The following is a 23,440-nucleotide window of genomic DNA, read 5'->3' as shown; positions in this document are numbered from 1 at the left end:
GCTCCATTGCAGCCAGTGGGAGTTTTGCCATTGACCTCAGTGGGAGCAGGATCAGACTCTAACTGGGTTTTCTATTCCATGACCTTTGGTAGGGCAAATTTACCTGCACGGATATTTTGTAATCTGAATAGGTCCATGAGTTTCTGGGGATGGGCCATAATTATGGGGGTTTCACAAGATGTGTGTAGCACTGTAAATAATTGCAATCACTCATAGACTCCTAGATATTAAGATCAGAAGGGACCATTATGATCATCTAGTCTGACCTCCGCACAATGCAGGCCACAGAATCTCACCCACCCACTCCTGCGATAAATCTCTCACCTATGTCTGAGCTATTGAAATCCTCAAATCATGGTTTCAAGACTTCAAGGTGCAGAGAATCCTCCAGCAGGTGACCCCTGCCCCATGCTACAGAGGAAGGTGAAAAACCCCCAGGGCCTCTTCCAATCTGTCCTGGAAGAAAATTCCTTCCCGACCCCAAATATGGTGATCAGCTGAACCCTGAGCATGTGGGCAAGATTCACCAGCCAGATACCCAGGAAAGAATTCTCTGTAGTAACTCAGATCCCACCCCATCTAACGTCCCATCACAGGCCATTGGGCCTATTTACCGTGAATAGTTAAAGATCAATTAATTGCCAAAATCATGTTATCCCATCATACCATCCCCTCAGCCTTCTTTTGGTTTTGGGACCAATCTTATTTAATCTTTATTACTGACCTCGGCACAAAAAGTGAGTGTGTGCTAATAAAGTTTGCGGATGATACATCCTAGTAGCTCTTCTCTGTACCTGTTCCAATTTGAGTTCCCATGTTTAAGAAGGATGAATTCCTTACTAGGATGATCTGAGGAATGGAAAACTTGTCTTATGAAAGGAGACTCAAGGAGCTTGGCTTGTTTAGCCTAACTAAAAGAAGGTTGAAGGGAGATATGATTGCTCTCTATAAATATATCAGAGGGATAAATCGGGGGAGGGAGAGGAATTATTTAAGCTCAGTACCAATATGGACACAAGAACAAATGGATATAAACTGGCCATCGGGAAGTTTAGACTTGAAATTAGACAAAGGTTTCTAACCATCAGAGGAGTGAAGTTTTGGAATAGCCTTCCACGGGAAGCAGTGGGGGCAAAAGATCTATCTGGCTTTAAGATTAAACTGGATAAGTTTATGGAGGAGATGGTATGATGGGATAACATGATTTTGGTAATTCATTGATCTTTAAATATTCATGGTAAATAGGCCTAATGGCCTGTGATGGGATGTTAGATGGGGTGGGATCTGAGTTACCCAGAAAATAATTTTCTGTAGTATCTGGCTGGTGAATCTTGCCTATATGCTCAGGGTTTAGCTGATCACCATATTTGGGGTCGGGAAGGAATTTTCCTCCAGGGCAGATTGGAAGAGGCCCTGGAGGTTTTTTGTCTTCCTCTGTAGCATGGGGCATGGGTCACTTGCTGGAGAATTCTCTGCTCCTTGAAGTCTTTAAACCACGATTTGAGGACTTCAATAGCTCAGACATAGGTGAGAGGTTTTTTGCAGGAGTGGGTGGGTGAGATTCTGTGGCCTGCGTTGTGCAGGAGGTCAGACTAGATGATCATAATGGTCCCTTCTGACCTTAGTATCTATGAATTCATCCTTCTTAAACATGGGAGACCAGAACTGCACAAAGTATTCCAGATGAGGTCTCACCTCCTTATCTCTACTGGAAATACCTCGCCTGATGCATCCCAAGACCGCATTAGCTTTTTTCACGGCCATATCCCATTGGCGCTCATAGTCGTCCTGTGGTCAACCAATACTCCAAGGTCCTTCTCCTCCTCCATTACTTCTAATTGATGTGTCCCCAGCTTATAACTAAAATTCTTGTTATTAATCCCTAAATGCAAAACCTTACACTTCTCACTATTAAATTTCATCCTATTACTATTACTCCAGTTTACAAGGTCATTCAGATCCTCCTGTATGATATCCCGGTCCTTCTCTAAATTGGCTATACTCCCAGCTTTGTATCCTCGGCAAACTTTATTAGCACACTCCCACTTTTTGGGCCGAGGTCAGTAATAAAAAGATTAAATAAGATTGGTCCCAAAACCGACCCCTGAGGAACTCCACTGGTAACCTCCCTCCAGCCTGACAGTTCACCTTTCAATATGACCCACTGTAGTCTCCCCTTTAACCAATTCTATATCCACCTTTCAGTTTTCATATTGATCCTCATCTTTTCCAATTTAACTAATAATTCCCCATGTGGCACCATATCAAACGCCTTACTGAAATCTAGGTAAATTAGATCCACTGCGTTTTCTTTGTCTAAAAAATCTGTTAGTTTCTCAAAGAAGGAGATCAGGTTGGTTTGGCACAATCTACCTTTTGTAAAACTATGTTGTATTTTGTCCCATTTACCATTGTCCTCAATATCCTTAACTACTTTCTCCTTCAAAATTTTTTCCAAGACCTTGCATACTACAGATGTCAAACTAATAGGCCTGTAGTTATCCGGATCACTTTTTTTTTCCTTTCTTAAAAATAGGAACTATGTTAGCAATTCTCCAGTCGTAAGGTACAACCCCTGAGTTTACAGATTCATTAAAAATTCTTGCTAATGGGCTTGCAATTTCAGGTGCCAATTCTTTTAATATTCTTGGATGAAGATTATCTGAGCCCCCCGATTTAGTCCCATTAAGCCGTTCGAGTTTCACTTCTACCTCAGATATGGTAATATCTACCTCCATATCCTCATTCCCATTTGTCATGCTACCCCTAAGATCCTCATTAAGGACTGAGGCAAAGTATTTGTTTAGATATTGGGCCATGCCTAGATTATCCTTAACCTCCACTCCATCCTCAGTGTTTAGCAATCCCACTCTTCTTTCTTTGTTTTCTTCTTATTTATATGGCTATAGAACCTTTTACTATTGGTTTTAATTCCCTTTGCAAGATCCAACTCTACTTAACTTTTAGCCTTTCTCACTTTATCCCTACATGTTCTGACCTCAATAAGGTAGCTTTCCTTGCTGATCCCTCCCATCTTCCACTCCCTGTATGCTTTCTGCTTTTTCTTAATCACCTCTCTGAGACGCTTGCTCATCCAGTTTGGTCTACAACTCCTGCCTATGAATTTTTTCCCCTTTCTTAGGATGCAGGCTTCCGATAGTTTCTGCAGCTTTGACTTGAAGTAATCCCAGGCCTCCTCTGCCTTTAGATCCATAAATTCTTCAGTCCAATCCACTTCCTTAACTAATTTCCTTAATTTTTGAAAGTCAGCCCCTTTGAAATCAAAAATCCTAGTTGCAGATTTATTTTTATTTATCCTTCCATTCAGTTTGAACAGAATTAGCTCATGATCACTTGAACCAAGGTTGTCCCCTACAACCATTTCTTCTATGAGGTCCTCACTATTCACCAAAACCAAATCTAAAATGGCATCCCCTCTTGTCGGTTCAGCAACTACTTGATGAAGGAATCCATCAGCTATCGCATCTAGGAAAATCTGAGCCCTATTATTATTACTAGCACTGGTCCTCCTTGTCTATATCTGGGAAGTTAAAGTCTCCCACAATCACACAGTTTCCATTAGTATTTACTTCATTAAAAACATTAAAGAGGGCTCTATCCATATCCAAATTAGATCCCGGCGGTCTATAGCACACCCCAAGCACTATCACAGGGAAGGCTCTAGTAGTTTTCTTCCCCAATGTGATTTTTGCCCAGACAGACTCTGTCTTATCCATTCCATCGCTTCTTATTTCTTTAAATTCTACCTCATCATTGATATACAATGCTACTCCACCACCTTTACATTTATTTCTGTCTTTCCTAAACAGCACATACCCTTCAATACCTGCAGTCCAGTCATGACGACTATTCCACCATATTTCTGTTATCCCTATAATATCTGGTTTCACTTCCCGCACCAGTAGCTCTAGTTCCTCCATTTTGTTACCTAGGCTCCTTGCATTGGTGTACAAACACCTTAATTTTTGCGGTTTGGCCTCACTCACATTCTTTACCCAATTAGGCATGGACATTCTACAGCCAGTATGACCTATTAGACTGGTATCCACACTGCCCTTCCTCCTTATGTCCATTCTCCTACTCACAGCTGTATCCTTTCTTACTTTGTTTTCTTCCCTCTCAATGCTTTGGAAATTACCTGGACATCTCCCAACGATCTTCCCCAAATTCCTAGTTTAAAGTTCTCTTAATCAGTTGTGCCAGCCTCCATCCTAGAAGTCTATATCCTTCTCTACTCAGATGAAGTCCATCCTGAGAGAACTGTCCTCTGTCCATGAATGCCTCCCAATAGCCATACATCCCAAAGCCCTCCTTATAGCACCACTGCCTGAACCATCTGTTGATAGTCATAATCTTGTCACACCTTTGTTGCCCTTCTCTAGGAACAGGCAGAATCCCACTGAAGATCACCTGAGCCTCGATTTCCTTAAGTGTCTTCCCCAGCCTGGCATAGTCTCCCTTGATATGTTTCAGCAAGAATCTACCAGTATCATTTGTTCCCACATGAAGGACGATCAGTGGATTCTTTCTCGCTCCCTTTAGGATTCTCTTCAACCTCAGGTCCACATCCCATATCTTAGCACCTGGAAGAGAGCACACCCTTCTATTCTCTGGATCAGCTCTGGCTACAGGCCTGTCCATCCTTCTCAGTAAGGAGTCCCCGATCACGCAGACCTGCTTTTTCCTGGTGATGGTGCGATTCTCCGGTCAGTGCCCTGTTCCCTCTGGCTGTAAATTCTTTCCATTCCTATAATCCCTTGTCATCCTCTTCAACCCATCCTGTATCCTCCTGGGGCTCATATTTGGTGTAGTCTCCATTGACTCTTCCCCTTTTCCTATAGGACTAGCCACTCTGATTTATAATGATACAAAAACATTCCATGCAAATGTAGATATGTATAATATTGTATGTTACTATCACTTTTTACAATACTATATACACTATGTTAGTAACTTTGTTAGATTAGCATTAGGGCTGTGAACTAATTGCAGTTAACTCATGCGATTAACTCAAAAAAAAATTAACCACAATTAAAAAAATTAATCGCGATTAATCGCACTGTTAAACAATAGAATACCAATAAAATTTATTAAATATTTTGGATGTTTTTCTACATTTATTGATTTCAATTACAACACAGAATACAAAGTGTACAATATTCACTGTATATTATTTTTATTACAAGTACTTGCACTGTAAAAGTGATAAAAGAAATAGTATTTTTCAATTCACCTCTTACAAGTACTGTAGTGCAATCTCTTTATCATGAAAGCGCAACTTAAAAATGTAGATTTTTTTTTGTTTCATAACTGCACTCAAAAACAAAACAGTGTAAAACTTTAGCGCCTACAAGTCCACTCAGTCCTACTACTTGTTCAGCCAATCCCTAAGAGAAACAAGTGTGTTTACATTTATGGGAGATAATGCTGCCCACTTCTTATTTACAATGTCATCTGAAAGAACAAATGGCATGTTTGTAGTCGGCATTGCAAAGTATTTACATGGCAGATATGCTAAACATTCGTATGCCCCTTCATGCTTTGGCCACCATTCCAGAGGACATGCTTCCATGCTGATGATGCTTATTAAAAAAATAAGGTGTTCATTAAATTTGTGACTGAACTCCTTGGGGGAGAATTGTATGTCTCCTGCTCTGTTTTACCCGCATTCTGCCATATATTTAACGTTATAGCAGTCTCGGATGATAACTCAGCATGTTGTTCGTTTTAAAAGCTCTTTCACTGGAGATTTGACAAAACGCAAAGAAAATACCAATGTGAGAGTTCTAAAGATAGCTACAGCACTTGACCCAAGGTTTAAGAATCTGAAGTGCCTTCCAAAACCTGATCAGGATGGGGTGTGGAGCATGCTTTCAGAACTCTTAAAAGAGCAACACTCCAATGCGGAAACTACAGAACCCAAACCACCAAAAAAGAAAATCAACTTTCTGCTGGTGGCATCTGACGCAGATAATGAAAATGAACATGCGTCAGTCCGCACTGCTTTGGATTGTTATCGAGCAGAACCTGTCATCAGCATGAACACATGTCCTCTGGAATGGTGGTTGAAACATGAAGGGACATATGAATCTTTAGCGCATCTGGCATGTAAATATCTTGCAACACTGGCTACAACATTGCCATGTGAATGCCTGTTCTCACTTTCAGGTGGCATTATAAATAATAAATGGGCAGCATTGTCTCCCCTAAATGTAAATAAACTTATTTGTCTGAGTGATTGTCTGAACAAGAAGTAGGACTGAGTGGACTTGAAGGGTCTAAAGTTTTACATTGTTTTATTTTTGAATGCAGGTTTTTTTGTACATAATTCTACATTTGTAAGTTCACTTTCATGATAAAGAGATGGCACTGCAGTACTTGCATTAAGTGAATTGAAAAATACTATTTTTACAGTACAAATATTTATAATAAAAATAAATATAAAGTGAGCACTGTACACTTTGTATTTTGTGTTTTAATTGAAATCAATATATTTGAAAATCTGGAACAATCAAAAAATATTTATATAAATGGTATTCTATTATTGTTTTACAGCGTGATTAATCACTATTATTTTTTTTAATCACTTGACAGCCCTAATTAGAATTACTGCATTATGGCATGTCTGCTGTGATAAAACAAGGTGTGCTGGAGACAGAAATTACTATAATAAATTAAACACTAGATGAATATTCGCCTCTGCAATGAATATCATATGCTGTAGTGCATTATCTCTGGCTCTTGTAAAATTTCTGTCATTCTGTCAGGAAAGAATGGCTCAGGAGACACCTAAAAAGCAGCATCCTTCATGTGCACAGGGTGGTGAGGTACTTTACCGCTTTTACACAATGTCAGCCTCATGATTTGAAATATGCACTTGTCCATGGGCAGCAGGTGAAACTTCCCCTTGGGGAGGCTAGCCCCCTGCCTGGCCTCTTCTGGCCGAGACCCTGCCCCCGCTCGCTGCTCTCAGTCGCCCCCCGTGCCAGGCAGCAGGGACTGAGAGCTTAGCCTTCCCCCCACCCATGGCCCCAGCCAGGGCAGGGGGGAAAGTGGAGAGCTCAACTGGGGCACGAGGGGTGGGGAGGTTGAGAGCTTGGCCCCAGCTGAGGTCGAGCTCTCAGTCTGGGCAGGGTCAGCAGTAGAGCTCTCTGCCCTGGCTGGAGCTCTTGCCCCATTCCGCTTCCTTCCACCCACAGCCCTAACCATGGCCCTACCCCTTTCCTCCCCTTCCCCCATCGCTCCCCAACTCTGCCTCTTCCCCTGAGGCCTGACCCCCCACTCACTCCTACCCCTCCCCCCGCAAGGCCACAGCAGGGAGCAACAGCTCCTCCAGCCCCGGGGCCATGGTGGGGGGAGATTTTTCTGGGAGACCCAAATCCCCTTTTCCCCCTCTCCCCTCACCTCCATTACATGCTGCCCATGCACTTGTTGTTTGCAGATCAGGCCACAGAGAGGACAGCTGGAGTCCTAGACAGTTCCAAAATTATATTGGCTCCTTCCTTCTCTTCTTTTGAGTCTCTTGAATTATATATGACTTAAATTAGAGTTAATTATCCATTTAAATAAAATTTCTCCTGATGCATGAAATACGAAATATCTTGCCCAATGGTGGCATTTAAAATCTAATGTGGTTGTCATAAATGAAAATCACTGTCCATTAATACTAAGTGCAGTTAGAATTGGAATAGGTTTGCCAAAGCAAAACAATCTTTTAGAATTGACTGATCACTCAGTGGTAACAACTAGGAAAACTCCCAGTCTTATTGTAGCTTAGGAACTAGCTCTGGGAGTCCAGGTATCTCAAAGTCTGCAGAATGTTTCAGTACTGTTCTGTGATGATATAAGGGTTTCTGCAGACTGTGCTACTCTGCCTTACCAAACTTGTGCAGGAAGCACCTGAATATGGTCTGTGAAAGCTGCTAGTGCCATCTCCTGGTGGTTTTAAAAAATATAACAAGTGGCACTACAATGTGAAGCTGTAATAGGAAAAAAAAAATAGTGACCTCCCTCCAAACTATCCACTAGTAGTTCTTTTGATATACCTGCTCCTGAATGAAGACAAGGTCCTACCTTTCCTTAGTAGCTTCATTTGATGATCATTGTTTTATCCTTTGAAAGCCCAGCACTCTTACTATTAAGTGTCACAAAAAATTGCTGACCTATTCAAAATAAGTGCGGTGAGGTGATATTCTCTCAAAAGACCAATGGATAGCATTTCACTGATTTACAAAACAGATCTGTCTGCCCTGTATTAGTTCTGCCTTTCATTTGCTGGCAGATTGGAGACAAGCGCACTTGCTGTTGTTATGTTTTATTGGTCACCCTTTAACTACCAAAACATTGACAGGGCAACCAGATTGGTTTTCAAACCAAACTCATCTGCATCATAGTTTTTACAACAGAACTTAAAACATGATTTATCTTTCTAATGTACCACATTATGATTATATGTGTACAATATTACGTTAAGTGAGGTCAATTTTCAAAGCTATATCTTGGGATTTAACTGCACATCTGCTATTAACAGAGCCTTGCATATAATGCATAAGGCTGGCAGGTTGTCACAAATTCCACAATTTTTGCAATTAAAAAATAAAAGTCCCAGCAGCTCAATAACCCTCTGCTGAACACCTTTAACTGTCATTTTTAATGGAAATTTTAGCCCTCCTTGTACAAATCTCCCAAATGTGACCCAAGTGTAACTGATGTAGTGCTGTCTTCCTATGTCCTACCAACAAACAGTACTTGTACAAGGTGTTCCTTACTTTATATAAAGATGTGTTTTGAGATGAGAGGAAATCTAAAAACAAGTAATTTAGGACAGAAAACAAGTTCTAGTACCCGTTTTATAAGAACTTATTTGTTATTTTGTGTCTTACAGGTGAATTGGATGAATTTCATTTGGTTTCAATTTGTCTCAAAAATAAAATCAGAACCGCACAATATATTTGCAACTAATATCTGCTCTGACTCTCTGACTTGGGTGTGTTTTCTGCTAAAATTCTGGGGGAGGGTTTGGTGGGTTTTCCCCCCTCAGTCCATTGTTCTCCATAATTGTGACTTTTCTAGGGCTGGTTTTGTTTTGACAGGACGAAGCCCAGCTTAAATTAATGATTTTGTGGCTGAGCAAATGGTTGCTTACGTTATGTTTTTGTCAAGTTGCCACAATTCCCTGCTGGTGCCCCATAAATCCTTCTCTATCTGCCATTTTATCTCTCTGCCTCTTTCCCATCTTTTTATTGTAGTTGTTCTGTGGCTTTTCCACAAGGGGGATGAGGATGAATTGCATGTGCTAGCTCCCAAGCTGCTCTACTTATAAAATGGAAGTCAACAAGAGGAAGATCCTTCCACAGAAAAGGCAGCAACAAGGACAGGTATGCTCAGGAGCTTAGCCAGATTTTCTCTCCAATGGCACGTGGGTGGCAGGATGGGGTTTGTCATCCCTGAGGCCAGGGAAGGTGTGAAGCACGCAGCAAGATACTCTTCTCCTGCAGCTTTGTAATGGATAGCCAACAGCAGAAGGTGCTATAGCTGTTATGGGCATGGGGGAGTCTTGCAGAAAGAGGTGCCTCCTAAACTCTCCCCTTCTCCCCTAATGACACGTAATTCAGTGCAGCTTTGACACTGAAATCATCTGAAGCCAGCAGGAGCAGGCAGATTTTGTACCATAAGGTCCAGAGACAGGGTCCAGCCTGGACCACCCCCTCAACCTCAAGACTCCTGCACCCAGAATTGTGCAGGGGAGATACCCCTCCTTCCCCTCTGGACACACTAGGACCCAGGCTGGGCCCTCTACCCCCAAGCCATGTAAGGAGGAACTAGCCCAGGGGGCAAAGAAACTGAAGTCAACAGGAACTAATGCTGGATTTGTAACAAGGGTTGCTGGACATGGATGATGTCCATAAAGCATCTTCTGCAGTTTTGACTGGACATTCTCTGGCCTGATTGGCCGTTCGCTACTTCTGCCTCCTCCCTCAGAGTATCTTCACCTCAGAGTCTCTACCTGCCCTTCATACCCTCTTCCTTCCCCCCTCTCTCTTCTCCCCTTTCCTGTCCCCCTGCACTCCTCCCTTTAATGTCCCATCTCCCTTCCTATGTCTTACCAGTTAGCTGATCCTCTTTCAACAAACACAACCCCCCAAAATTAGCCCCTCCTTCCCAAAATACAATTTGCCACCATCACACTGATCACTCCATTTGCATGTTCTGCCCCTTTTCCTGCCTAATGTCTATTTAGATTGCAAGCCTTTTGGGGCAGGATCTGTCTCTTACTATGTGTTTGTAGAGCACCTAGCACAATGAGGCCCCATCATTGGTTAGTCCCTAAGCACCACTAAAATAAACATGAGGGAGCTTGCCACATAACTTAGATCTAACATGCTGTACAATACCCAAGACTTTGCATTTTAACAAGTGTCACGCAGTGACATCCTAGCTCATCACTTTTGAAAATTCCCCATCGCATGTGTTACTCTATTGACTTTCTTGATTGTTTGTTGTCCATTAATTAGAAAACGATACTTAAACCTTCTGTTTTGCTGTGCATCTGTGTTATTTCTAGGACAATTGCCTGACTGAACACTACAAACTCATTGCTGGATAGCAAACAGGAAGCATAGATATACTCTGTAATGCCTGCTAGCCTTCAGCTTGACAAAACTGAATAGTGTGGCAGAACTGTGACAGATTGTTGCCCAAGGCCATCTCCGCAGGTATGTTTATCAGAAAGTCCAGCAGCATCGTTTGGTGAAAAAAATGGAATTGATCATATTATATAAGGAGGCCCACAGAAATGGGTGTGTCAGGGTTCCTTCCCCACTCTGAATGCTAGGGTACAGATGTGGGGACCTGCATGAAAACCTCCTAAGCTTACTTTTACCAGTTTAGGTTAAAACTTCCCCAAGGTACAAACTATTTTACCCTTTGCTCTTGGACTTTCGCTGCCACCACCAAACATCTAACACCGGTATTATTATTATTATTAGGAAAGAGTTTGTTTGGAAACGTCTTTCCCCCCAAAATCCTCCCAAATCTTACCCCCTTTTTTCTGGGGAAGGTTTGATAAAAATCCTTACCAATTTGCATAGGTGACCACAGACCCAAATCCTTGGATCTTAAGAACAATGAAAAAAGCATTCAGTTTCTTAAAAGAAAAATTTTAATAGAAGAAAAAGTAAAAAAGAATCACCTCTGTAAAATCAGGATGGTAAATACCTTACAGGGTAATTAGATTCAAAACATAGAGAATCCCTCTAGGCAAAACTTAAGTTACAAAAAGATACAAAAACAGGAATATTCATTCCATTCAGCACAGGTTATTTTCTCAGCTATTTAAATAAACAGAATCTAATGCATATCTAGCTAGATTACTTACTAAGTGCTAAGACTCCATTCCTGTTCTGTCCCCGGCAAAAGCATCACACAGACAGACCCAGACCCTTTGTTTCTCCCCCCCTCCAGCTTTGAAAGTATTTTGTCTCCTCATTGGTCATTGTGGTCAGGTGCCAACAAGGTTATCCTAGCTTCTTAACCCTTTACAGGTGAAATGGTTTTTCCTCTGGCCAGGAGGGATTTTAAAGGTGTTTACCCTTCCCTTTATATTTATGATAGGGTGTGTGAATCCATATTTATTATTTGAAGTGAAAAGCAAATGGCATCAGAAATGGACATAATAACCAACAGATGTACCTTTGTGTAAGTGGGGGAATGGTCCCGCTATTGTGGGGAACTTTCCTGGCTTATATACTACCCCAGTGAAGTGGGCTAGCGAAAGGATCTGAGTCCTTGCTTCCACTTCCTTTACTCAGAGGCCTGCCTGACCTCAAGGGTTCCCCTTCCACTCTCCTGTGTGAGAGTCCTCGTAACCCCAACAAGGCTGGGCCCAGGATTCCTTGGGGGCTCGACCCCCAACCTTGTCATGGTCACTTAGGGCAGGGGCTAGGGTGTCCCCACTGCAGGGTGCTCTCTGCACTGGTTGCTTCCCTGACCCACTGATCATTGCATACAGTTCAAAGCGAATACAATTTATTAAACAGCAATCAGTTAAAAAAATAAAGAAAAATGGGAAAGGTTAAAGGAAAACACGTAACCCTGCTCTGTGGCATGGGGACATTACAACTAGCATCTATGGCAGGGGTAGGCAACCTATGGCACGCGTGCCAAAGGCAGCACACGAGCTGATTTTCAGTGGCACTCACACTGCCTGGGTCCTGGCCACCGGTCCTGGGGGCTCCGCTGCTGGCCTCAGGTACCAGCCACCAGCCCTCTGCCAGCTGGGGTTCTGTCCGCCAGCCCCACTCACCCCGCTGCCAGCCCTGGGTCCCAGGCACCGGTCCGGGGGACTCTGCTGCCGGCCTGGGGTCCCAGCCACTGGCCCAGGACTCTGCAGCCACCCCCAGCTGTGGCCCACTGGCCCCAGCCTGGGGCAGTGAGGGGTACAGACAGGCGCAAGAGGGGGCACAGGTCAGCACCCCCACCTTAAAAATTGTTCCAGCGCCACTGTACTGGGATATTTTAAAGTCATGATTTGCTGCTTACATCACTATCACGCCACATGGAACAGCGCACTGCGTTTGACATTGAGATTAGAATGTACATGCAAGAACTGGAATCAGAGTTTTCTGACAGATTTCAAGATTTCCAGCAATTTGGCCCAACGCTTTCTTTTCTAATGAAATCTGAAAAGTTCATTGAAAGTGACTTGGATTTGTCTGTATTTCAGTGGATGGGTGTTGAAGATTTCGAAATGCAGCTCATTCAGTTAAAAAGCTCAGAATTGTGGGCATCAAAGTTTGGAGATCTGCGGAGAGCACTTGAAGCTACCGAGAGAGATCATGGGACCTCTGTTCTGACCTGCTGGACGTCCCTGCCAGTGAAATTTAACTGTTTGAAGAAAATTGCGTTTGCAGTGCTTTCAGCATTTGGCTCCACATACCTGTGTGAACAGGTATTTTCACACATGAAAGCTGTTCTCTGTCCCTCTTTGATCCGGTTAACAACTGATCACTCAAAAGCCTGTGTGCAGCTTAAAGTATCTAAATACGTGCCAGCATTGGAAAACTCAGCAAGGAAAAGCAAGGGCAAGAATCACACTAAACTGATAAGATCTGCATTTTAATTTAATTTTAAATGAAGCTTCTTAAACATTTTAAAAACCTTATTTACTTTAATACAACAATAGTTTAGTCATATATTATAGACTTATAGAAAGAGACCTTCTAAAAATGTTAAAATGTATTACTGGCACGCGAAACCTTAAATTAGAGTGAATAAATGAAGACTCGGCACACCACTTCTGAAAGGTTGCCGACCCCTGATCTATGGGATGCAAGGGAAGTTCAGTCTGTTCCTCACAAGTCCCAGGCCCCTTCTCAGGCCCCGGCTGTGCTGCAGGGATGCTGCAGGTCGGACACTCACTCTAGTGGTGGCCACACACTCTCAGGCTTTAGGTGGCAGTACCCTTCTTCCCAGCGTCACCACCACCCCATCAGGGTTATGATCCCCCTCCAAGTCTGGCCTGCAGGGCCTCTCGGCTGGGGGCATCTCCCTAAGCTGGGCCCACTGCCCAGGGTCCCCCTTGCGCTCCTCAGCTGCTCACCACACCCTGCTCTGGACTGCTCCAGCCTCAGCTCCACCACTCTATCGCAGCACTGCTGCTGCTCTGCCTCCAGCTCCCTGGGCTGCTTCTCTGGCCCCTCGGTCTCTGGTTGCTACAGCTCTGCTCCCAGGACTGGTCTGTGGGCGCTTCTGTGACTTTGCTCCCAGCACTGACCTGCTTCCTGGGCTGCTTTTCTGGCCGCTCTGGATCTGGCACGGCTCTGCTCCCCACCTCAGCTTGGGCCCCTGCTTTCTCCTTAGCTTGGCTCCACTCTGTCTGACCCAAGCATTTCCAGCTCACAGGAAGCCAGGGTGGGTCCCAGCCTCCATGACTCCCTGATTAGCCTGCCCGCCCTGTCATTCAGGCTGACGTGGAGCATTGGCCTCTCCCCATAGTTCCTGGAGACTGTCAGTCTCAGGGTTCTGATTTCCCATCGACCCTTCCTCTTTCTTTTGGTACTAGGAGTTAGCCAACCAAAACACGCCCACTGAGTTTTAGTAAGGGGACAATAGTCCCCTTACATTTGGAAGTGTAAATAATTTTTAAAATCCAATGGAATGTGCTAAAGTTGAGAATGAGAGAAGGAAGCTCTGAGATGCTTAAGGGGGTGATGTAAAGGGGAGCACAAGAACTGGTGCAGGAGTGAAGATTTTTCACCGAGTTACCTGTTAATGTATCAATACAAATCTGAACACATCTAAATACATTAAATGTAACCCTTCATGGAATTTTGGTGATAAGCACGAACAATTGAAGCCCTCTTTCTTGCTGTTTGTTATGGTACTAGAACATCTGGATGGAATTACAGCTTCAGGATCTAATCCTGCATGGCTTTACTCACAAGAGTAATCCTTACTGTCACAGGTAGTCTGATTACAGACTGTATTCGAGGGTTTGCAGAACTGAGACCTTGCAGTGTAAGAACTATTAGTACAAAATTGTACAAATATGGAGGAAAAGGTCTGCTCTAAAGTCTGTTGAAGTTAATGGGAATTGTTCCATTGATTCTGGTGGGTTTGGATCAGGTCGCTACAGAGATGCAGTTGTGATGACATTAAACCATGGTTTTCACAACGGACATACTTCACATCCCAAAGCAGATTACCGTCTGGTCTTTACACTACTGAGAGTAGAATGAAAAAAGTGATAAGATTTGCAAGGCCAACTTGGGTTTACAACAAATGGAAAGATACATAACTATAATCTACAACAGTAACAGTTTAACATTATTAAACCCTGGGTTTAGCAGGCCAATGCTCAAACCACTGAGCTAGATGTAAATAAGCAGAAGACTGTGCAAAGGGAAATGCAACACTGTATTGCAAGATTTGAGAACTGAGTGGGACATAGAAGTTGAAAACGTTGGCAGTGAAAGAAGCATGGGCAAATAACTGATGATGAAAAAGCGAAGAATAAATGATGTAAAGAATATTTTGAAGAGCTTTATGATGTGCAGAACACAGTAGATGAAATGGTCCTAGAGAAGCTTCCCAGTACAAATGAGGGAGAGCAGATGCTAGAATTTTTAGAAGAAGTAAAGATCTCAATAGGAAGTTGGAAAAGGAAAAGGCACCAGGAAGTGACAACAAAACCTCAGAGCTGTTGCAAACAAGTGAGAAACACACAGTAAAGGCAGTGCACAAGCTATTCAACAAGATTTATGAGCAAGAGCAAGTGCTAAGTGAATGGGGTAAAATGATAATAGTACCAATTCATAAGAAAGGAGATAAAAGTGAATGTAAGAACTATAGAGGAATCAGCTCATTGAGTGTGCTGGAAAAAGCATTCACCAAGACATTGCAGAGGAGAATGAAGAGGTACATGGAAGTGGCGCTTGCAGAAGAACAGGCTGGATTTAGGCTAGGACAAAGTGTAATAGATCAGCTATCAGAGAAATACGTAGACCACCCCTAAGCCTGTTGCAACAACTTTATAGTCTTCAAACAGGCTTTTGATAGCATTTGGCAGAAAGGGTTATGGTAAGTCCTGAGAATGTATGCCGTTCCTGGCAAAATGATCAAGCTGACAGAAAACATATAAACACACAAAATGGATGAGTGCAGTCAGAGTAGACAAGAAGCTGGCGGAACGTTCAGAATGGGCACAGGCATGAGGCAAGGATGCATGCTATTGCCAGATTTGTTTAACTTGGCATTGTAAGCAGTGACGGCTGTAGCACTGAGAGATGAAATGAGGAGTCATGTTACGTGGGAGGACAGTGAATAAGTTTAGATTTGCAGACAATATTGACCTCTTAGAATTGACCAAGGAGGACGTACAGAGAATAACTGACAAGGTAGACCAGGAAAGCAGAAAATTTGGACTGAAGATCAGTATGGGGAAGACAAAAACTATGTCAAAAGGAAGACAAGAAGAAGAGGTAAAGCTCAAAAACAGAGACAAAGAACTAGAATAAGTGGGAAAATGTGTGTACAGTGGAAGATGGGAATTGTGAGGATGACATAAAAAAAAAGACTCAGACAAGGTGCTACTGCATTTGGAAAGCTCTGCAACATCTGGAAAGCTAGACAAAAATGAAAATCACCGTATATGAGACAATTGTGCTGATATTGCTGTATGGGTTGGAATGTTGGAGGATAAGGAAAGCTGATAAACATAAGATATTGACTGCAGAAATAAACTGGCTGAGGGTGTCAAGACAGCAGAAAATAAAAAAATAAAAATACGGCTAAGGCAAGAAATAATGCTGTAATGGAAGATTCAAAAAAGACGATTGTGATGGCTTGGACACATGTCAGGAATGGACCCAGAAAGATACTGTAGTGAGCAGGCATGGCCTCCCTCCAAGATTGACAGGGAGGCCACACCGCCCCTCTGGCAGCAGACGGGCGGTACAGGAAGTACAAAAGGTGGGCCTTGCCCTCACTTGGGCAGTAGCCGCTGAGGGAGACAGGCACTTCCCACCCGCTGCTGGAACGGAAAGTTGAAGAGGACCTCCATTGCCTCAAGGACTTGTCAGATCTTCCAGAGATCCCAAACACTGTAGTCTGGCTGCATTGCTGCCTGAAGCCAGGTCAAAGTGTTGCAGCCAAATCCCTGCTGACCCAGTAGTGGAACAGTCCACCACTGTTAGGACCCTGGACTGGGACCAGGTAGAATAGGGTGGGTCCAGGTCCTCCTACCCCCCGCTGCCAACCCCCCCTCGGGGGGGTGGGGAGGTGGCAGCCTCCCCTCCAAAGACCAGGAGGCCTGTGTTGGTGTACTGTCTGCCAGGGCTAGGACATTAGACTCTAGACTATTTATTACTTTGCCCTGCCTGAGGGCCAGAGCCCACTTAGATTAGTTGGTGCCCTGCCTTCCCTGAGGGCATGGGCCCCTACACTTCTATTGCTCTGCCCTGCCTGAGGGCCTGAACTCCAGAGACTACTAATTTCCCTCCTTTACAGATGGCCGTTCTAGCTGTGTAGTAGTGAGGAGGCATGGTCTCCCTCCGAGACTGACAGGGAGGGATGATCTCGCATACTCCTACAGATACCATATATGGCAATACATATGAGAGTGCAAGAAACTAGAAATAGAGGAAGACCAAGGATGCGTTGGATAGATGCAGTGAAGACTGACATAGAATAAAAAGCGTTAAAGATGAACAAAGCCAGTGCAAGATAGAAGTGGAAAAACTTCATTTGGTTCTATTGTCGCTGTTGAGCTGACAGATGGGAAACAAAGACAAAAGAATCAAAGAAGGCATCATGATCAGGATCACTTTATCTAGAAATGGGCAAGTGGTAAGGGAGCTCAGGGAGCAATGGTTTGATAGGGAATTTTTCAAATCATAATTTAAAAATAACATTTGAATTGTTCGGACCCAGGAAGCTGTGCGCAGTTAGCTTAAATAGCTGCATGAAGCTACTCGCACAATATCATAACTGTGACTCTCATCCTCCCTCTCCATTTGCTTCTTATTGTTTGTTACACATTCTTGGTTTTTCTTCTCTTTAGTTAGGCTATATCTACACTGCAGAGTTTTGTCGTCAAAAGTTATGCCACTTTAATTAAAGCGTTGTTGCATGTCCTCACTATGCTCCTTGTGTTGGCAGAGCACATCCACACTAGCAGCTCTTGCATCAGCACAGAGAGCAGTGTGCTGTGGGTAGCTATCCCTCAGTGCAATTGGCCGGAGGGTGCTTTGGGAAGGGTTTGCAATGCCCCATGGGACAAGCACCGCATCCCATGATTCAGGTTTCTCAATCCCATTCTTCCATGGGCATCCTACTGGATTGCCAGATTTTCAACTGAAGTGTGTGTGGGGGAGAGGGGGCGAGAGCATGTGACAGGGAGTGGGAAAGAGAGACAGCGTGTGTGTTGGGGAGTGTGTGAGAGCATCTGGGGGGATGTGAGAGAGGCAGAGTGTGTGTTGGGGGAGAGTGAGTGTGTTGGCATACTGTCTCTAAGTTCAGACAGCAGCCTGAGTAACTAGTCCTGAGGCATGGGGAAGGGGACACCCCCAACATCAGCCCCCCTCTCCTTCCCAGGCTCTGCATAGCACAGCAGTCTCTCTCTCTCTCTCTCTCACACACACACGCACGCGCGCCACTGCCTGCCTCTGCATTTGTAGTGCGGGAGACAACAGCATTCCACATTAATGATTTGCTCTTTGCTCCCAGAGCATAGCAGCACAGTGAACTGGCAGAACTTCATGGAGCTTTGAAAGGGGAGGGGTCCATGCCTGCAGGGCAGCCCAGTTGAAAACAGTGAGCCCGGTAGTCACAGGTATTGTGGGAGGTCAGTTCTGGCGATATAATGAACGGCATCATTTACACTGACACTTTGTCATTTTAACCTTTCCCCAAAAATCCTTTTGTCTCTCGTTGAGGTGGTTTTATTTTGTCACCAAAACGGAAGAGTTTTGTCACCAAAAGCGGCATTGCAGTGTGTACACCTCCACTGTTTTGCCTCCAAAAGCTGCCTTTTTTCCAACAAAACTCTGCAGTGTACACAAGGCCTTAAATTTCAATCCCGCAAAGACTTATGCACGTAGTCAGCACATGAGTAGCCCCACTGACCTTCGTCTTAGGCCCCTTAATCCCCTTTTTAGGCTTCACTGTGATCCACAAAACTCCAACTTGGCTGCTGCCTAACCCTGCACAACTTTATGAAATACCACAATCTTTTAATTTATTTCCCAGGAGTTGAGAGATGCACAGGATTAAAGATTTAATATACTGGCTACACAAAATAAAACATACACACAATACTCCTGAGGGAATTCCACACCAAAAAATTAAAAATTCTGTGCACAATATTTTAAAATTCTGTAAAATTCTGCATATTATATTTGAAAATCCTACCATTTTAAATTATTTTAAATGGTGTGATTATATTGTTATTGTATTTCTGTGTTATTTTGAAAAATAAAATATGCAGAACTTTGCAGAATTTTAAAATTTTTAATTTTTTTGGCGAAGAATTCCCTCAAAAGTACCAGGTTTCTATGTGGTGTAATCTGGGTGAGGGCAGCTCCACGGGAGGTCTGGGGGGAAATCTGCAGCACAGGTGCTCAGTGCAGGGTTCTGGGTGCAGGGGGAATGGGACTCTGCAGGGGAGTCCAGGTGAAGGTGATTAGGGCTCAGTGGGGTGGGGGGGGGCCTCCTGATGCAGGGATGAGGCTTGGCGGAGGGGAGTTTGGGGGGTTATGGGTGCAGGGGACTCCTGATACAAGGGGGCTAGGTGGGAGAGTTCTGGGTGGGAGGAGGGGTCACATGTGGAGAGGGAAAACAGGATATGAAAATTAAAATGAGGAGAGGAACTGTAAAAATAGAGAAATGTCACTTGTGTCTATCCCAATAATACCTCTGCTGTTGAGAGGGTCCATGACCTTACAAGCTAACCAACATGGAGCCCTCAGTAGAGGGTAAGTGATGCTTTGAAGGCAAAAAGGCAGATTTACATATTATCATAAAACATAATCTGGGGTTTTAAAACTTAACATTGTTTTCCTTTGGTGCTTCCAACATTATATTAGAGCCACATGAACCTTTAGTTTTGAAACCTGAAACCATGCGAAACTCCTCTGCAGCTCCCCACCTCCTTTCTGGAGAGAGAAATGAAGATGCTCAGAAGTGGGGAAGCTCCTATTCTTTGGCGTGCCCTGCAGAATGTAGGCACTGGGAAATGTTCCTTCAACCCAAATATCCACAAACTGGAGAGGGCTTGGGGCAGGGGGGTGTGGGGGAGGCAGGGTATTTTTGAATACCTGAATTTTTGAAAGTGTTGATGGTAGATTTTTTGGTGTGCCACGAAACCGAGAAGGGAAGGACTAACAAACAGAGGGAATGGTGCAGGGGCAGGAAATTGAGGGAGGGAGGGAAGGAAAAAAATGGAAATTTTCCTGAGCAGATTTAGTTCTTTCTGGAGATTAACTGCCTGAAAAGACTGCAGAATCAATGGCGGATATGTGTTCAAAAAAGAAATGTGACAAGTTCAACCCAGTGTAAAGGCCTAAAGAGTTCAGAAAAGAAGCTGCAGAAGATACATAGCACCCACAGGAGACAGAATTTAGCGAAAACCTCCAAAGATTGTTTTGCCTTCTTCCCTATCCCTATGTCTTCCATTGTTTTTATTCAATGCATTTTATGGCTTGGCAGAACAGGAGTTAAAATGATCCATTTAAATTTTGTGCCAGGAGTGCCCAGACCACCTGGGCAACATGAAATTTTCATGTCTTTATGTCCTTCTCTTCCAGATCTGGATAGCTTGAATAGCTGCCTTCATCCTTAGGTGATAAAATATATTCATAAATTTTGTAGGCCTTTCCAAATATACAACTTCTAGTACGTCATCTCCTTCCAAATAAATTTCCCCTCTCCTTTCCCTTCCTTGTATTGTCCCATCACTACAATTCTAAGTAGTGTTCTGTTGCTATGTGACATTTACACAGTCACCAGTAATTGTAATGTGCCTCTCCTATTTTGCCCTACTGTAGCCCTGATACTAAATGTGGTAGGGGAAGATAATCATAATGGGACTGGCAAGAAAGTGAGCTCTGATGAGAATGCTGCTAGTGTTATAGGAGAGGATAAAAGTGCTTTTGCAATTTAAAACTGAACCGCTTGAGAATAGCCTAAGAAGCAGTAATCTGTGTATTTTTGGGCCGAGTGACAGACTTAAGGGAAAGGATATCAAGACTTTCCTTGTTTCTTTATGTAATGAGGTATTGGATTTACCTAAGGAATTTAAACGAATGATTGATAAAGTATTTGGAATGCCCATAAAGATCTAAGGCAAATGGATCAATCCAGGATAATTGATTTTGACAATATGCTGACAGTTATTGTAATTTTTTTCTTGCACAATCCAAGGAGAATGTTTGTTTCTTTCTTGAAACACTGAAACAAAAGAAAAATCTTGTTTGCCAAGGTAATAGAATGTCCTGCATGTGTGCCACTTTTGCCTTTTGAAAAGATGGTCACCCTAATTGTGAGTAGTCCCAATGAAGTCAACGGTCAATGAGACTACTCATGGTGTCTAAAGTTAAGCATGTGTGGAAGTCTTTGCAGGTTTGGGCCGTAGCTTGCATTGTAGCTTTATTTTGCCCCTGCTTATAATTATTCCCTGTAGGTAACAACCTAATATTACCATATTCTGTGTTCTCTGGGCCACTTTTTCAAAGTTATGTGCACATTCAATACACACATTTGCAGATGACTACTGCACACCAGTTCCTCATTTGCATACACATTTCCAGTAAAGTGCTGACCTGGCCTTGTGCTTCAACCAACGTCAATTTTTCTATGAATATGGCATAAGGAAGCTGTGTGCAAATGCAAATATTATATGTGTTTTCATTCTAAATTCTGCATATATTTTGTATTTATTGCTTCTCTAAAGGACAATCACTTATATAGCCTATAGTTATGCATTCCGGTCTTTAAGTTGCCCAAGGCCAGACCCAACGTTAACATCAGAGTCAGGCAAACAGCAAAGGAGCCCTGTTCCTCTTCTTTTAGTGATGCCTGAATCTAGCCTCTCTGTAGTGTTTTCCTCAGGAAGTTCTAGCTGGTTACCAAATACGTAAATAAAACTTAGGGTCTGGTTGCGGGGAAGTCTCCCCCCTCTCCCCCCAGGAAATGTTTTGAAGATACGTGCCATTGGTGCAAGCCGGGTTCATTATATAGGCAGAAATTTCCTCTTCAGAACTGTTTGTCTGAGCCCTCAGGATGGGTCACCTCAGGCTGTTATGATTCGAGTTGGCTGGAGGAAGACAATTCCGTTTCACAGCAACTTCTAAGGTTCTGACATTTGTTTTTGTTCTGGAATGAAAACAAAATCTTTTAAACATTTTCATGAAAATAGAATGGTGTCAAAATATCCATATTCAAATTGAACACCTGAGGTTTTACATTCGGAAGAGGTATCAAAAGGCCTGACCAATGGGGAGAGAGAGGCCTCCATGGGTAAGTATTGGCCTGGGATATGGGAAAGCCAGATTCAAGTCCTTATTCTGCTGAAATCAGAGTGAACTGAGATGAAAAACTCTCCCATGTCCCAGGCCAATACCCTCACTAGCAGGCTACGGAGAGTATGGGAGAAATGGCTGATCATTTCCAGTATGACTCAGCAATATCCAGAGGTACTGAACAACATCACCACAATCTTCCCTTCAAAATGGAAGCAGAATGAGTAAGAAGGTGTCTCAGTAACACTGAGCAAAGGGCTTTGAGAGAGTCTTTGAAGTATCTCCTCTCCTGGGGAAAAAATAACCTCTTCATTTAGTTTTTATTACCCATTCTCCTGGTCAGGCAGCAATCAATTTTATTTTCAGTTCTTGAGCTCCTGCTCAAGTGCCTATCTGGCTAATTTCATATCTGGAAATTAGCCCAAATGCATGCAAATAAGAGAGACAGAAAATGTGTTTTAAATAATAGCTCAGGTGGTCAAAGACTCCAGCTTTCCCACTTAGCACCATGTGCTTTGTAGATCAACACTTTCTGCCGCACCAGGTAACTGATTTTATTTCTGCCCCTTTACCCAACTCTGGGCTAAATCCTGCAAAGAGCTGAGTGCCCTCACCTGTCAGTAAGCAATGGGAGGTAACAGCATTCAGCATCTTCCAGGATCGCGACTGGTCTCAGAGCAATCTGACATCTTAGAGCCACGGTGCATAGCATCCTTCAGTTTCAATTCTAAAACTCCATTATAGTTTTATATATGTAGACCCCTCGTCACATAGACAGAGCAGCACCAGGGCTGCCAAAACGGAAACTGCTTGCCTGAGCTTGAGACCCCAAACAGCAGTGGGGCTTGGGACAGAGGAGGCATTTCTGGACCAGAACAAGTCTCACTGACATGCCAGTGCAACCAACTACAGGCCCCAACAGCCTGCACATGTGTACTGCTGATGGACACACACGGCTTGGAGCAAGGATGCTGACTGCTGAGTGTCAACTGCTAAAAGGAGAATGAGACAGACCTCAGGAGTTGCTCTCAGCAGAGGAGAGGAGAGAACCCAGTTTTGCCTCTCAGCCAAGAGCCCAGCTAACCAGAAGCCCCCAGCTTCTCAGGGCTGTTCCCCCCACAGCTGTCTCTGAAACAGTTTGGCTGTTGAAAGCATCAGGCAGGGAGAGAAGCCAGGTCTTCTACCTAAGCAGTCACCAGTCACAAGCCAGACCCAGAGAAAGAAACAGAGACCCAAGATGCCATATCCCAGAGGGAGAGAACCATCTGCAAGCCTCACCTGTTAGGCCTCCCTTGCTCCAGAAGCAAAGGGAAGGCCGAGGTTTGAGCCACCCAGGACCTTCTCCACCCAGACAGGGATCTGTATTGCAGCTTTAGCAGTGAGTACTGGGAATACTTCACCTA

General features: G+C 43.6%; 1 protein-coding gene across 1 annotated transcript in view; it reads left to right on the top strand.

Annotated features, from left to right (window-relative positions):
• Nucleotides 1–12,804, top strand: part of FAM124A (family with sequence similarity 124 member A) — a 79,802-nt gene extending 66,998 nt beyond the window's left edge. The window contains exons 6-8 of the transcript XR_005290765.2: nt 9,270–9,398; nt 10,586–10,736; nt 12,746–12,804. The gene's annotated coding sequence lies outside the window, so the exon portion shown is untranslated. The remainder of the gene's footprint in view (nt 1–9,269; nt 9,399–10,585; nt 10,737–12,745) is intronic.
• Nucleotides 12,805–23,440: the final 10,636 nt, after the last annotated feature.

The sequence above is a fragment of the Dermochelys coriacea genome, chromosome 1, assembly GCF_009764565.3.
Source record: "Dermochelys coriacea isolate rDerCor1 chromosome 1, rDerCor1.pri.v4, whole genome shotgun sequence".
NCBI lineage: Eukaryota > Metazoa > Chordata > Testudines > Dermochelyidae > Dermochelys > Dermochelys coriacea.
This window is presented reverse-complemented; position numbering and strand designations above follow the sequence as displayed.